This window comes from Salarias fasciatus, unplaced genomic scaffold (genome assembly GCF_902148845.1).
Source record: "Salarias fasciatus unplaced genomic scaffold, fSalaFa1.1, whole genome shotgun sequence".
Lineage (NCBI taxonomy): Eukaryota > Metazoa > Chordata > Actinopteri > Blenniiformes > Blenniidae > Salarias > Salarias fasciatus.
Genome location: NW_021941399.1, coordinates 319,178 through 335,952, shown reverse-complemented (window position 1 = coordinate 335,952; position 16,775 = coordinate 319,178). Strand labels below are relative to the sequence as shown.

General features: G+C 43.5%; 1 protein-coding gene across 1 annotated transcript in view; it reads right to left on the bottom strand.

Moving 5' to 3' along the window:
- Positions 1-16,775, bottom strand: part of sspo (SCO-spondin) — a gene marked incomplete at its 3' end in the record, with an annotated part of 117,942 nt that overhangs the window by 29,834 nt on the left and 71,333 nt on the right. The window lies entirely within an intron of this gene.

Sequence of the window (16,775 nt, the reverse complement as noted above, 5' to 3'; positions counted from 1 at the left end):
ACCTTAGGTGGCGGTAATGAGCCTAAAAGCTGCCGGCAACCACCATTACCACAGAAGAAGAACAAGCAGGTCCAAACATAAACAAACAAGGAAGAAAGTACAAGCGGAATGAGAGCTGCAGCGTGTGGCGGAGCGGATTAAACGGGGGAGTATTTGTTCCGCGTGCGTTCCCTCATACGGAGTGACGTGTGACGTGCCAGTAAACAGGAAGCAGCACAGTCAGAAAACCAGCAGAGAACGCCACGGTGGTTGAAAAACACTTTTTTAATACAAAACCCCGACAGAAAAAACATTGGAGAGGCGAGATGGAACCAAATCGTGCAACAGCGAGTTGTATAAAGAGCTCTACAGCAGAATACAGGCGATCGCCGGCTGGTGTTATGGATTAACTGGTTCCCGTGTTAACGAATGACGGCGGAGGTCTGTGTAAACACATGCTGATTACAGCAGTTGTTAAAGTAAGACTCACAAAAGACTTTAAACGTATACACTCACTGTAACTGTCGATAACCGACGTTCGCCAGAACGACTACATGTTTCAGTCTATTGGTCACAAGTTAACACGGGCACCAGTTAATTCGAAACATCGGCATGCGGCGCAGAGCTCACACCAAGATGTGCCGCTCGGCGGCGGTGTTCCAGCCAGGGGAGCAGCCGCTCCTTGAGCAGCATCTCATGGAGATGTTGGGACATTATTTGAGCAGAGCTCAGCAGATAGAAACTGCTCGGCGCTGAGGACTGCTGCAGAGGAAGACTGGAAGATCCTCCAGAGACTTCTGCTCATGTCACAGGACTCTGTGTAATCCGCTTCACCAGGGTCCTGGTAAACGAGGATTCATCGTGGATGCTTTGTATGCCTACATGAATACACTCCGTTTAATCCGATTGTTTACAATCGGATTGAAAAAACACCATGTAACCTGGGCCAATAATGTGTCGCGTGGGAAAGCTTGGGAAAAATGTTCTGGTACATTTGGGAGCTTTTGTTACTTTTTCCCCACTGTACCGAAAAACGTACCGAACCGTGACCCTTACACCGAGGTTCGTACCGTACCGTGGCTTTTATGTACTGTTACACCCCTATAGTGCATTATTTTATCATCGACTCGGGAGCAAACTACACTACCCTGAAAAAAGTAAGAGTCGCTTGTTTGCATTGCCTACATATGTCGTGGAAAGTGGAAAAAAAAATGGTAGTGATTTGTAGTGCTACATTGTGAGAGTGCTACAGCTGCACCTGCTGTCACCTAACGTCCAACAGCAGCAACACAATAAAATCTAATCTAAAACGCACATTTACCATCAGTCACATTTAGCATACGTCTGAAATAGGGGTGCAACGGTTCGCCCTGCACGGCTCAATTCGCCTTCATGAAGCGCGCTTTATCGGTCTTACAATTAATTCATTTCTAACAGCTGCGGGACGCATTCATCTGTCCCAGCGCCTGCTCTCCGGCTCTGCTGACAACCCTCCTCCCCTCCTCACCCAACTCTGTACAAAACCCCGCCCCGCTAGTTAACATGCAATCACTCAAGCAGCGACTGTGCAATGGGAGGCGAGCACATGGCCGAGTGGGCGGAGTCTCTCACTCGTCCCACATCCAGCTAGAGCGGCTAACATGCTACCGGGCTGACAGAGCGCTCGTCGAGGGGGGGTCATGCACCCAACACATCTGGCACAAAGCTGCATGATGTGCATTTGATGAGCAATGTCAATGACCTCAGCAATGAAGTCCTCGGACAGCAACTCATGCCGGATGTCGGCTCGGCACCTGGCCTGCAAGCATCTGAAAGGCAATATTTCCGCTGGGGATGCTTTGATTACATGTTATTGTGCGTTTGTCAGTGTCGACTTAGTCAGACGAGTAGTTGACCCCAAAATGATTTCTCTCTCTTAGTTAGTTAGTTCAATGATCAAATTTATGGCGTATTCCTAAGGCAAAAAAGAAGCTGGATGCACAGTGAATCCATGGGGCTACATCTATATGCCTATTCTGTGCATAATGCGTGGAAAGGATGTCAGGAAATTGTCTTTTTCGAAATCATCCTGTTCCCTGAAGCAAAATAGGTGGAAGATCTTAAAGTTAATGTGTTAATGTGGTGTGACCTTATAGATATGTCATTTATTCTAAACTGTTCATAACAGTATTGTTTGAACGTTAAAAAGGGACAGTCTATCACATCCCACGTCACTGAATGGTCTATACGTTTTAATTTAATCTCCGCTCTACTTTCATGTGTACTGTTAAGTATTTGTGCTTAATTTTTGCTCTGTAAAGCACTTTGTACAGCAAACATGAAATTACATGAAATGCAGCTCAAAAAGTTGATTATTACTCTTCATATGTGTTAGTTGCATGGAGAGGCACAATACCAATCTGTTCCATCTTTCCACAGAATGTATATGACTGGTGGACAGGTTGCCCACAAACCTGATGCCAACAGGATTTCGGCCTGCGTTTGCCTAAAACTTTCCAAGGAATTAACCGCAGGCAGAAATAGGCCAAAAGACAACAGTGGCAAAGTCTCACCCACTGCCCAGTCAACTGTTCTGGTCTACAGTCACATCAGGCAGCTGACTGAAGACTGCAGGGAACTTCAGGCAACCAACTTAGTGCTGGCTCCTATCAACATAACCACAGTTAACAACTGGTAAGCGTCATATTTATTACCTACTCCTACCTTCAGGATGTGTTTAAATGAGAATGCATTCTAAAAATGTTTTTGATTTGCGCCCCTCCAGGCTGGCTGAGCGGCAGAGGAAGACAAACCGTGACACCTTGCTTAAAGGTGTGGACCTCCCACAAACACTTACAGCTGATTCCCTCATGGAGGCCAGGGATCCCCCATCCGCACCACTTCAGCATGGACGTGACGCCATGGAATTTACTGAGCCGGAAAACCGTGAGGGTGAGGCTGTGATCCGCCAACGTCGTACTGTCAGTGGCCAAGCAGTGTCTTTTGCTGCAGGCACTGGAATGGATGTGCCTGGCACCAGTACCACCCAAGCAGCACAAGACCGGCAAGGAGCACAGCACTCAGGACGGTTAACTTTCCCCCAATCGGGCCCCTCCTACTCCGCTCCAACTCCGTATGCTGGCGGCTGGACACCTTCCCATCCATCGACAGCTCCCAACCCGCAGTCTCAGAGTGGAACAGCTCCGTCAGCCTCAGCACCACCTGCTAGACATCGGCACCGTGAGCGGAGACAGCAGACGGCTGCTCTGGAGGACCAGGAGCCGGTCACTAGTGGAGAGCCGCAGAAGAAAAGACGTGCCGAAGAAGATTACCACTGCCTGTGCAAAACCTGGTCAGACGAAGAATGAAAGTATAGAACCACACCCAGCTGAAAGCTAAAAGGTACTGTCCAGCATCTGGCCTCACCATTGCAGAGTGGAAGAGTGCTCTTTAGTTTTTCTTAATTTGGGTGATGTTCCTGTTTTGTTACATCCTGTGGGTAACATTGTTTTTATTGTGCGTTGCACACAACGTTTGAAAGACATTGCTTTTCTTGTGTGTTGTTTTAGTGTGTGGCACGTAACTTTTGCAAGTTATGAAAGTTATATACACGTGTGTTGTACGTTACTTTTGGAGAAAAAGAGAAAACGTAAAGAAAAGAAAAAGACAACAAAACAAAACATAACTCTTGTGGTGGAAAGTCACACAGCCATCGTTTGGGTGGAAGATCCAGGTAGGGAGTCCTGGCAAGAGTGACTTTGTTTGTCTGATCACAACCCTGTCATTTTATAATTATTATTTATGTATATAATCTTACTTACATGTTAAACTTTGTGTGCTTTAAAAAAAAAAAAAAACACCCAAGAAATGTTGGCAGTGAAGAAAGCCCCCCCACCGTGTGTCGGTTAGTTATGCAGCGATGGGAAGAGAATCACACGAGTGACTGTGTTTAGTGGTTTACTGTGAACATTGGATTTTATAAGGTTTTACATGCATCATATTTGTGTGAGGTGTGCTCACACTTGGTTCTGGTTTTGTTTTTTTAGGGGAAGGGCCTCAGAGAGAGAGAGAGAGATGAAGCAGCCCCCCCACCTATACTATATCATTGTGTTGCAGCTTAAATGTATTCCTGCATTTCAGATCGCTTCATTAACTTGTTTTGCTTATTCCTGATCTGGCCAACACGGTTTATCCTTTATGAACCGTTTATTTCAACTCAAACACAACGAGAACCAGTTTGGTCAGGGACTTCCGGCCGGAACACCTTAGTGATGGCAGCCCGGTAAAGAAGCTCCCGAGAGAACCGAAGAAATTACAGAAATACTCCCATTCAGCAGAGGATCATCACATCACGAAAAACACATCGTGGGGGTAAGACGGCTAACAACGCCCCAATTAATACATAACGCCTGAAGAAACGGGATAAAGAAGTTTTAGAGACAAAAGTAAGAGCTAAAGCTAAGCTAGCGGCAGAGATGGCTAGCTTAGAGATGCTACTCGAAGAACTGAGAGGGTTCCGGCAGGAAAATAAGGAGCAACTAACGACGATCAAGGAGGAAATTACAAAAGCAAATGCTAGAATTAGCGAAGTGGAAGACAGGCAGGGGAGAACCGAGGAGAGAGTTCAGAGCACGGAGGAGGTGGTGGCAGGGCTGCTAAAATTACACGTGATGCTGGAGGATAAAGTGGCGGACCTGGAAAGTCGCTCCAGGCGAGAGAATGTCAGGATTTACGGGGTGCCGGAAGGTGCTGAGAAAGACACGGAGTCGATGATTGCATTCGTGGAGACTTTTCTGAAGGAGGGGCTCAGATTGGATGAAGACGGGACGGACCTGCGAATAGAACGAGCGCACCGCGCACTGGGACCGCAGCCGCCAGAGAGCGCATCACCGCGCTCAATAATTGTCCGATTCCTCAGTTACAAAACGAAAGAGTCCGTGCTGCGCAAGGCCTGGCAAAGTAAAGGATTTAAATGGCACTGAAAACAAATAAATCTTGACAACGACTACCCACCAGCCATCCTTCGAAAACGGAGGGAATATACGGAGGTTCGGAGGACCCTTAAGGCCCCTACATACTCCACAAGAACAAGAACAAAGTTCGGCAGGATGACGTCATCAAGCTGCCGAAGAAAGTTCCCTGACATTTCATACTCCAGCCGAAGCGAGAACTCAAAGGCCACGCCCCTCTGAGGCCACGCCCCCCTCAGTGCTGGCTCCGCTTCTCCAGCAATTTTTTCCAGCAACTCTACATGGCTGGATAGTGCAACAGTGGCGTTTTTATGGAAGAATTGTTGAAGGATTACTTATTGAAGCTTCCTTCCATGAGCAGATGAAGAAAAGAGGAATCCAGTCTCCTGGTTCACCAGAATTCACCACTTCACCGTCCTCATTCAGGTATTGTGACCACGGTCTAAACCCAGCTCACGTTCCCTGAATTACTTTCGTCTGTACATAAAATAAATAGAAATAAGCCCATTTTATTCTGCAAAAGCTGTAAAAGTTTATTTATTTATTTTTGGCTGGAGGCAAGGCAGGTTGTTGGATGGTAAACAGATCAGAGCTGCAGATTTGATCGTGAGAGCTTCATCAGTTTCTCTGTTGTTCTTTCATCATTAAATATTTCAATGTTCATCTATTTAGCCAGTAATACCCCCCCCCCAAAAAAAAAACTTAATATAAGTAATAAGTGTCCAAATTATTTTTCATAGTCTGTTGAGGAGCCACACTTGTTACAATAGCGGACAGATATGCGCTGCTCCACCAATATTAATTTATACTACTGGATCTATACTACTGGATGCCACTGGATCTAGAGACGGATCAATAAATGATTTTATGGTCAAAGCAGGAGCAAAAAATCATGTAGAAATTGAAATATATTCGGAATTATTTTTATAATGATGTATAAATAAAATGATGCAAAAATTATATATATATATATATTAGGGATGTGTGATACCACTTTTTTTCAGACCGATACCAAGTACGAGTACTTCATCTTCAGTACTCACCGATACCGATACTTGCATACCGATACTTTATATACATAAAATGTAAAATAATGCAATGAGATTATTTTTGAAAATGAATTTTATTTCCAATAAAAAGGCAGCCCAGCCACTACGTTTAAGTCCAAAATAATAGTCTGAAAAATAAAACAAGCAACTCTGAGTTTGCACTTATTTAAATGAAATTAAGTGCAAGATAAAACAATTTCTCTGAGTTTTACACTTTACATAAACTAAGGTTTTTAAATGTACTAATTTTAATGATTTTTTTATGAACTAAAGTCAAAGATAGAAAAACCCCTGAGTTTAAAGAGTTGCTGGTGTTCTCTGTGCTGCTCTCGGATCTCTGCTCTTCAGTTTCTCGGTCTTCTGCAGAGTTTGCCGTCGAGTTGCTGCCGGAGTTTTCTTTTTTCCAGCACAACAGCGTCAGACTCTCGTCCACAAGCTTCGCCCTGAGGTGTTTAAACAAATTACTAGTGGTGAATGAACAACATCGCGCACCTCCTTTAGCAATTTTAGCATTGCAGAGTTAGCATTCTACAAAGCTCGGCTCGTTTTCACTTGTATAACAGAATTTCCACCCCGGCGGTTCTGGTGAGACGAGCAGCCGTTCTGGATTCATCCTGTTGTCTCTGCTCTGGATGAGACTCATGGAGAATCAACCCGCTGCAGTGTAGCCCTGCGCCTGTCAGCCTCCAGAGAGGAGCTTCTTCCTCTTTCATGTTTGTCGGCAGCTTGCATCCCATTTGGTTGCACTACCGCCAACTGCTGGTGAGGAGGGCTTACTACGCGTGGGGTTTTCTTGCCGTGAGTATCGGCGGCTGGTATCAGTAGCCTTCACGAGTACCCGATACCTTGAAATAAGGCCAGTATCGGCCCGATACCGATACCTGGTATCGGTACTCGCACATCCCTAATATATATATATATATATATATATATATATATATATATAGATAGATAGATAGATCCAGTGGCACGCTGAAGAAAAAGCTGTAACAGGCAAGGCATTGAAAATTATTTTTATCATGATCATGTACAGATGCAGCTGATGCACCACCCATGAGATACATCCACCAGCTCCATCTGCACTGCTGCTCCTGTGGCAGTGTACAAGGTGTAGGAACCAGAGGGTGGAGGAACCAGCAACCTCCAGGACCAGAGAGAAACCGTCCGGACTCTGATCCTCTCAAGAAATGACTTTCTGGAGTTTTCCAGACTCCTCCAGGACTGGAGCCTGCAGGAGGGAATTATAGGGGCTGTTAGTAATTCATTTTAAAATCAAGAATCCAACAAATATATTTAAATAAATGTAACTAGTGTAAAATCAGGTGAAAAAGATGACGGTGTTTGTAAATATTGGGAAAATATGATATGATGAAAGAAGGGGCAGACATTACAAGTTTTTCTTCTTTCTGCTCCTTCTTCATTCATTCTTGTATTGTATTATTTTCTTTAATGTATATTTTTGTGTTATCTTTTGAATGACAATAAACACACAAAAAATACAGCAATCAATGTGAATAATTTCTGCCATGTCTTTTAAAAACGTTTCATTCAGAAATATATCGTTTTTTAAATTCTGGTTCAAATTTTTTTGGGAGCGATGTGAGGACTATGCAAGTTGTATTTATTTTTTTCCTGGAGAAATGTGTTTGTGGTTCTTAATTGGCGATATATAATAAAGCCATTATGGTTGAAGTTTATCAGAGTCATGAAATCCTTCTTTTGTAAATGTGTTCACTTCAGTCATTAAATAAAATCAGTTTAAACATGATCTGAGTCCAGAATAATTTTAATGTAGTTCTCCGTTGAACAGTGGTAACATTTTGTTAAACAGAAAGAGGTACAAGTAATGTAATCACATACCTGGACAGTTAAATAATTCTAAAGACGAATTCAGCTGACTTTATGAGGGATTGTTGATAAACTTGGAGCTTTCTGCTCCGTTCAATACCGTCTCTTCATTCAGCTCCGCTTTGACAATAAGTGGGAGTGTCGAGGTGAAGCAGGAAAATCTGACCAATCAGAGAAGACTTCTCGGTCACCCAGCCGAACAAAGTTCTTACACGAGGAGGGTGCGAGGCTGCCGAAATTTGTTCGGCAAGGAGGCGGTGCGAGAACAAAATGACGTCATTTTGTTCTCGCACCGCCTCCCTTGCCGAACTTTGTTCTTGTGGAGTATGAATAGGCCTTTAAAGAAGATGGGGTCCCGTTTCAGACCCTTTTTCCAGCGAGGCTGCGAGTGAAATACAAAGAGGGTGCCAGAACCTACGACACCATAGAGGAAGCTACTGAGGATATGGCTAAAAGAGGCTACAAGGTAAAAGTCATCAGATCACCAGAATCCCTGAAGGAGCAGATTGAGCAGCTGACCTGGACCAGGAAAGAGGGGAGAACACAGAGAGGCACATCCAGCTCTGCAAGAGGTGAAAGCTACAAAGAGAAGCTCCGGGCATTCAGAAGAACACCACCACCAGATTCTTGAGATCCAGCCGCTGCCCCTGCACCCCCCCTCTTTCGTTTTTCTTTTTTTTTGTGGATTTCTCTCTCCCTTTGACTGATTCTCTTCCTCCTTGGTCATACCCGCGGTTGGATTTAAATGCACGGAGGGCTGAGTTAAAGACAGTGGTTTTACAAAAAGGTTCAATGGGGTCCATTCTGACCTGGGCTGCTGCCATTAGTAAGGGCCCTCCCCAGCAGACTTAGGAGGACTTCCCTTCGGGGCTACTATTAAGAAGCTCAACAGGGTCTAACCAATAGACCCCTGCTTTGGAAGCTGAACTGATTTCATTTTTCATTGTCATGAGTACGAGTGTTCATGTTCTGTTTGTTAATATTTCATTTGTTCAGGTGGGTAAGAGGGGGCTCTCCAGTGTTATGAGTGCAATGGGGGAAAACGTTACTTAAATGGAAGGGACACTAATAAAAGTGGTTTCTTTTAATATAAATGGTTTAAATAATCCAATAAAGAGATGGAAAGTTTTATCTAAACTAAAGCGAGATAAGGTTCAAATAGCAATGTTACAAGAAACCCATCTAGATGATTCTGAACATGCCAAGTTGAATAAGATGGGTTTTAAATTTGTATATTTTTCTTCACATGGCTCGGGGAGGCGAAGAGGGGTGGCAATCGTAATTTCGAGCTCCCTGCAGTATGAACATATTACAGAACATAAAGATAAGGAAGGTAGATTTATTTTAATTGCGGGGAAAATTGATGGTGTCTTGGTAAGTCTAATTAATGTTTATGCTCCTCCTGGTAGTGACTGGTCTTTTTACAAATCTATATTTGAACTGGCAGCAACCAAAAGTCAAGGGATAATGATATGTGCAGGGGACTTTAATGTTAAACTGATTCCAAAATTGGACTCATCAAATGGAAAAAGTAACACAAAAAACACCAGTAAAAGAATTATAAATATGATAGAGGAACTGGGTATTGTGGATGTGTGGAGGGAAGAGAATCCAACTAGCCGTGACTACACACACTATTCCTCTTCATATAATGTATACTCACGGATAGATTACTTCTTTATGCTTAAAAATGATGTCCACAGAATACAACGTTGTGAAATTGGCTCAAGCTCCATCTCAGACCACAGCCCAATATATATTTCTCTTCTTCTGAATAAAAATAGGAGATCCACTTTGTGGAGGTTGAATACAAACTTATTGAACAATACAATTATTAAAGAAAATATGAAAAATGAGATTGATAGATATTTGGTAGAGAATGACAATGGAGAGGTGGGGCCAACAATACTTTGGGATGCTCTGAAAGCAGTAATTAGAGGGAAAATAATCGCTATCTCTTCCAATGAAAAGAAAATCAGACAACAAAAACAAAAGAATTTGGAAGAGGAATTAAAAAAGCTTCAAAAAGAACACTCCAAAACCCTCCAAGAGGCAACAAGAACTAGAATTAAGGACCTAAAAAGGGAATTAGATGAATTAAACACACAAGACATACAAAAGAAACTTCTCTTCACAAAACAGAAATACTATGAAGCAGGCGGTAGATCACTTAAGCTCCTGGCTTTTAAAATGCGGAAACAACAAGCAGAGAGAAATATTCATAAAATTCACAACATAAATATAAATAGGGTGGAAACAAGATTGGAAAATATTAAGAGATGCTTTAAAAATTTTTACAAGTCCCTATATTCCCAACCGAAATTAAACAACGAACATGAGATAGACACCTTTCTTTCTCAGCTCCCTCTCCCTACAGTCACAACTGAACAAAATGATTTGTTAATATCAGAAATTACTGAAAAAGAATTAAGATCAGTTATCGGAAAGTTAAAAGGTGGTAAATCTCCAGGAACGGACGGCTTTACCTCCGAGTGGTATAAAGAAATGCAAGAGCATTTAATCCCTACTTTATTAAGAGCATTCAATTGTGTGTTGGAAAAGAAAATAATCCCCCCTTCATGGAGAGATGCAATTATCTCAGTGATTCCCAAAGAGGGGAAGGATACGCTGCATTGTGGTAACTACCGCCCAGTGAGTGTGTTACATATTGACTATAAATTATTTACTGCCATAATTTCACAAAGACTTGAGAATATTCTACCAGATATAATACATAAGGACCAGACAGGCTTCATCAGACAGAGACAAACCCAAGACAACATCAGAAAAACATTGCATATTTTTAATTATACCATTAAGCAAAAAATTGAGACTCTTATACTTAGTTTAGATGCAGAAAAGGCGTTTGACTCAGTCAGGTGGTCTTTTCTTTACAAAGTAATGACGAAATTTGCTTTCCACCAGACCCTAATAGATGTAATTGCCGCTTTGTACGATAAACCATCAGCTCGAATAAAAATTAACGGAGATTTATCAGACTCTTTCACTTTGGAAAGAGGTACACGACAAGGGTGCTGTGTTTCGCCACTCCTCTTCGCCCTTTTTGTAGAGCCATTAAGCCAATGGATAAGGCAGAGATCTGACATAACAGGAGTATTGTTGGCATCTGGTGAACAAAAGCTGTCCTTATTTGCGGATGATTTATTGTTAACTATAACAAACCCAACACAAACTCTGCCAGTATTAATGGAGATGATTAAGGAACACAGCTCATTGTCGGGCTACAAGATTAATGTTAACAAGACTCAGGTCTTAACTCTAAACTACAGCCCACCAAGCAAAATCAGGAATTTATGCAGATGGAATTGGGAATCAGAATCTATAAAATACTTAGGGGTCATTCTTACTAAGAAGTTTTGCGGGATGTTTGAGGCCAACTATGAATCCTTAACCTTAAAGTTAAAATCAGACATACAAAGATGGAATTTGATCCCTTTTTTGAATCTGTATTCCAGAATAGAATCGGTCCGAATGAATATTCTCCCACGCTTACTGTATTTGTTTCAGTGTTTACCAACCAATCCAGATACCGGAAAGGCAATTTGTAGAATGGGACAGATTAATATCACAATACATCTGGCAAGGGAAACGAGCTAGAGTAAAGTACAGAATCCTGCAGTTGAAGAAGGGAAAAGGAGGTCTGGGTCTTCCCAATCTGCAGGACTACTACTTGGCTGCTCAGCTGAGACCATTAATCTGTCTGTGTTCGCAATCTTATACAGCTGGATGGAAGGATATAGAAGGTACATCGGTGGGAGGAATACCTTTAATATCTGTCTTAATGGATAAAGATTTACAAGAACAGCTGATGCCTGATTCACTGTTACACACCATGTTAGATTCTTGGAAAAAGATAGTTAAAATTTGTAAATTGGGTAATCAGATGAAAATGTTAAGGTGGTGTGCATTTGACTCGGCCTTTAAACCAAACAAAACGGACGGAAGATTCAAAAGTTGGATCAAGAAGGGCTTAACCAATTATTATACATTTCTCCAGAAGGGGGTGTTGCAGAGCTTTGAGGAACTTCAGAGATCTAATGGGTTGGAAAAGGATGATTTCTACAGATTTTTGCAGGTCAGAAACTATTTTAATCAAAATCTTCGAGAAATGAGTGAATCAACCGATTCAGGATTTTTAAATGTGTTCCAGAGGTTATTGAAATCGGGTTCTTGCACTAAAGTGGTCTCCAGGCTTTATGATGGTATTCAACTATCTCCACAGGATGACACGGACCACATAAGGAAGAAGTGGGAAAAAGAAGGTAATCTGGTTATTTCATTTGAAAACTGGGAAAAGATCTACAAATTACAATGGATGACTTCAAGCTCCAACACATGGAGGGAATTCTGTTGGAAAAACATTGTTAGATTTTTTTTGTTACTCCTGCCCAGAAAAAATATCAGAATGGAATGGACACATGTTGGAGACTTTGCTCAACAACAAATGCAAATCATCATCATATTTTTTGGAGTTGCCCAGTGATCAAACCTTTTTGGGAACAGCTGTGTGAACATTTAAACAACATCTTCATTGAAAAAATTGCTTGTAAATTTGAAGTGCTTTATTTAGGAGACATTGCATGGGATAACTGGACTCTGCTGGATAAAAAAACTACTGTCAATGCTTCTGGCAGCAAGCAAAAAGACTATTACTAGGAAATGGTTAAAGCCTGAAGCACCCAATGTTAAAGACTGGATCAATATTGTACAGGATATTTACGTTATGGAGAAACTGTCATTTTCTTTAAGAGGTCAGAAGGAATGTTTTTTTGAGATGTGGTCAAAGTGGACAAACTATATTAAGCCTGTATTATCTGTTGACTGAATAATTTTGGTTTTATGAATAGCACTCATACATTTTGATTTTTGTTCTTGGCTGTGTTAAAGATACATACTTTGTGTTCCTTTCCTATATGAGACAAAGTGGAGTAAGCCCTCCCATCCCACCCTCTGTTACTGTTCTATTTTTAATAGTTTTGATTTGTTACGCGTTTGTTTTGTTTTTCTTACTAAATTCTGGACTAGTGAGGAGCATATATGTACCCACGATGTAGGTTTGTACCCGTGTTTTATGCCCAAAAGACAAGGTATATGTTCTTTGCTCTTCCAATGAAAAAATAAAATTAAAAAAAAAAAAAAAAAAAAAAAGAACCAGTTTGGTCAGTAGGTCCCAGCCTGGATTCAAACCCACAACCTTGTGTTTTCAGCTCCCTGCCTCATCCTGCCTAAACTTAATTCTGAACACAGTTTGCAGGCATCTGCACGGCCCTTCTAGAGCGGAATTATAGAGGAATAAGAATTATTCAGATTCATAGAGTAATGAAAAGTCCCATTTAAACATAGGAAGTGTGTTTATTTACTATGACCAGTGGAAGAGTAACAGGAACTAGGGTTGCACCGATACCATTTTTTGGTCGCCGATACCAATTCCGATACCTGGCTGTGTAGCATCGGCCAATACCGATACCCTGCCGATACCACGCTTCTTCTAATTGTCAGCAACTGTCACGTCCTCTGCCTCGGCCACCACGAGGGGGCAGAGTTGCTGTTTTTCCTCCTTCTTGTTTCTCTTCTCCCCATTTACTACATACTGTATTTTTTGGGCCACAAGACGCACTGGAACATGATAATGTAACATCCAGCAGCATGACAGGAAGATGAGTTGGATTCTTAATGCTAGTTTGTTAAAGGGGACGTTGATCAGTGGACCTCTTTTTTAAACCTGTAAACTCTATTAAACTGTCTGATACCAATGTGAAACGACACCAAAGTGTCCAGTAATGCGGTTCATGTCTTTGCCCGCAAGCCCTGAAAACAGTTCTTCCTGGCTGTGAAGGCTCTGGTTCTCTGAGGGTTTTTCAAGCCGGACCGTTGTGACGTAGATGTGATCCGGCTTCCTTATATGGTCATGCTGAGACCCGGCCCTGGTTCTCTGTGCCTGGTGTGTGTGTTGGCGTTAGATCCAGAGAACAGGGCTCCCAGAAAATGTTTATTTGGACATCCTGGAAAGGCAGTTTTATTTGGCTTTCCTGAAGACGAAGTCGCCAGGCAGCAGTGGGAATTATTTCTTTTTCCGGGTCAGAAGAAGACAAATCCTCCAGTCTCTGTCTGCCGACGGCATTTTGCACGGCGCTGTTTTGCAGAAGCGGTGAGTTAGAACTTTTCAGTGTCCTGTGTTTATTCTGTGTTAGCTATAAAAGTTATTTTAGATGGTAAGGTTGGGTGCTCGAAGAAATCATCAGCTGATAGGGGAATAGCGCAAAAAAGTTAGAATTACCACCAACGTCCGAAATTAACAGCCGCAAACGGCAGATGAATTTTCTGTTTGGCGAGTAAACAGCGGGGTTATCTGCCACACGGGGCAAGCGGGGGAATGTTTTCTACCATAATAATAATAATTGGACGCGTTTTGGGACGCAAAGTGTGGGATCACTACAAGTTGAAAGGAAAACACAGTGCAGCCTGTCTGTGGTGCATCGGAGTTATCCTAGCATGACAGCACATCGTGTGCTACACCAAGACGTAGCATGTTTACTATCAGAGCAGCGTCACTGCAGCAGGTCAGTGAAAATACAACCGTCCCATGAGGGTTTCTGCCAGACCTTTTCAGTCCGGGCGCCCGGCTCGCGCTAAATTCTGCAGCACCCGGACAACGGACAGGAAAAACATAAATAAAAAAAATAGTGCCGCGTCTGCGGCTAATTAGCAGTTGCGCACCGCGGAGCAGCAGCGGCGGCCGCTTGGACACTCCGTGTGAGCAGCGCCCCCGACACACACACACCCGACACACACACACACACACACACACACACACACACACACACACACACACACACACACACACACACACACACACACACACGTTCCCCCTGGCTAAACTTTTATCCTGCAGGAAACCCTGTAGATGCAAATAAATATTTTTACAATCAGCTGTTCACACGTCTGAGTCCCAGAGGACAGCCAGCAGTCGTCACCAACTGTCTTTGAATGCGCCACACCGCCGAGGAGGTCCTTGAACGCAACGCGAAATGAAATGGAAGTGATTCCACAGAAGAGGCACAACATGTTCAAAAGTTCAGGCTGGATTTCTGAGGAATGTTCCATTTCACAAACAGCTGATATGGAAACGCTTGTCAGTTATCTCGACTTCCGTACTGGCAAAGTGGGTTTGACCAATCACAGCGAGTGGGATGTGCACATGGATGAGACTGGGATGGAGTCAACTGAACAGAGTGTTTTCGGAGGAAGGAGGAAAAGCAAGGAAGCAGCGCAGTAAAAGACACAGATCTAAGAAGCTTTCAGTGCTGTTTATCCTGTATAGGTCTTCTAGGGGGGGCGAGAAATTAAATACGAATGAGCAAAACCGGCCGATCAACGTCCCCTTTCCTTCCTTCCTTCCATCCATCCATCCATCCATCCATCCATCCTTCCTTCCATCCTTCCTTCCATCCATCCACCGCTTATCCGGACCGGGTCTCAAAACAACAGTTTTAAGAAAAAACAGCTGAGAGGCGGCTCTCTCTCCGTTTTTCCAACATGTGCACACATGCTGGCTTCCTGGCCCCGCCCCCTGCTCCCTCCCAGCCACTCACGCCACAGCGGTGCATTCAGGTTACTTGAAAACATAGGAACTCACAGAACTCAATATACCGGTTAAAAAATAAGAACTACATCAAAGATGCTACAAAAGTAAGTCCGTAATTAAATAATAAGGCGAATTAAGCAACGCCATCGTGGGATCCTCCTCCTTTGTTGTTTTTCAGCAGCTGGTGTTCCAGTGGTGTCACTACGGCCTCTTTATGTTACCATCGACCGGGACTCGCCACACTGCAGCCTCCTGACTACCGCAGCTGCGCGGTTCATACAGAAAGCAGCGCAGAGGATGTGTAACGATGCTGATGGATTAAAATAGCAACATATTTACTGCGGACGGCAGAGCAGAACGACACACTTCATGTGGAATGTGGCGGTCAGCCTGGACCTGTACCTCCAGTCAGCTCCTGTTCCCCGCCTCAGCCCCTCGCCGCTCCGCCGGACCTGCTCCTGCAGCCGGCGGCTTTCCTCACTTCACCGGGGAACTCAGTTAAACTCCAGACTCAGTCTGCTCCTGCTGGAGACCAGCTTCATCTCACAAAGACTCGTGATACTAATAAAACTCCTGTTCTGCTCTTCAGACTCAGATCCAGGCTCTGTAACGAGACCTGATCCTCACTGGGATGTAAAGTCATTGTTATCATTCCCTGAAAACACAGATCACACAGCGTGAACGTCGAAGAATGAATTCACACGGCGGTGCGTTCAAGTGCAATATGAAAGTCGGAAAATGGCATCGGCGTGTTATTTGTGAGTATCGTCCCTCCCGAGCCATGTTCTGTCCCACATGTTGCAGGCATGTTCAGCCCACACAAGAGGCATGCGGAGTCCATGGAGGCGCTCACAGTTCACAGCCCAGTGAAACGGAGGACACTCAGACCTGCAGAGAGCCTGGTGGAGCCCCGGCTGAGTTCCACAAGCACACACCAGTATCCCTGTCCGCCAATAAAGAAAATCAAACACGTTACAAGGCGTGCATCCAGAGCTGCCGCCCAGAGGGCAGCCAGCAACACTCGAAATTATGAGAAACTGAAGAATCGGTGTGGCACGAACACACCTGTGCAGTGGCACAGAGGGCCTCAAGGGGGAGCTGCTGTTCCACCTGTGAAGAAGCCGGCCACGGAACGCTGGATCAGAGCCGTAACGGTTTCTGCAGTTTCAACTTGAATCAGATGTTCATTTGTTCTCATGGGAGTGTGACGTTTCCCCAAACCCAACCTGAGTAAATTAGGGTGAGTGTCGTATAAAAGGGAAACTAACAAAGAAAACCACAACCAAAAGAAAGAAAAGTTCCACAAAGGGGTTCCAGAAGGAGGTAGTGTGATCTCCACACTAC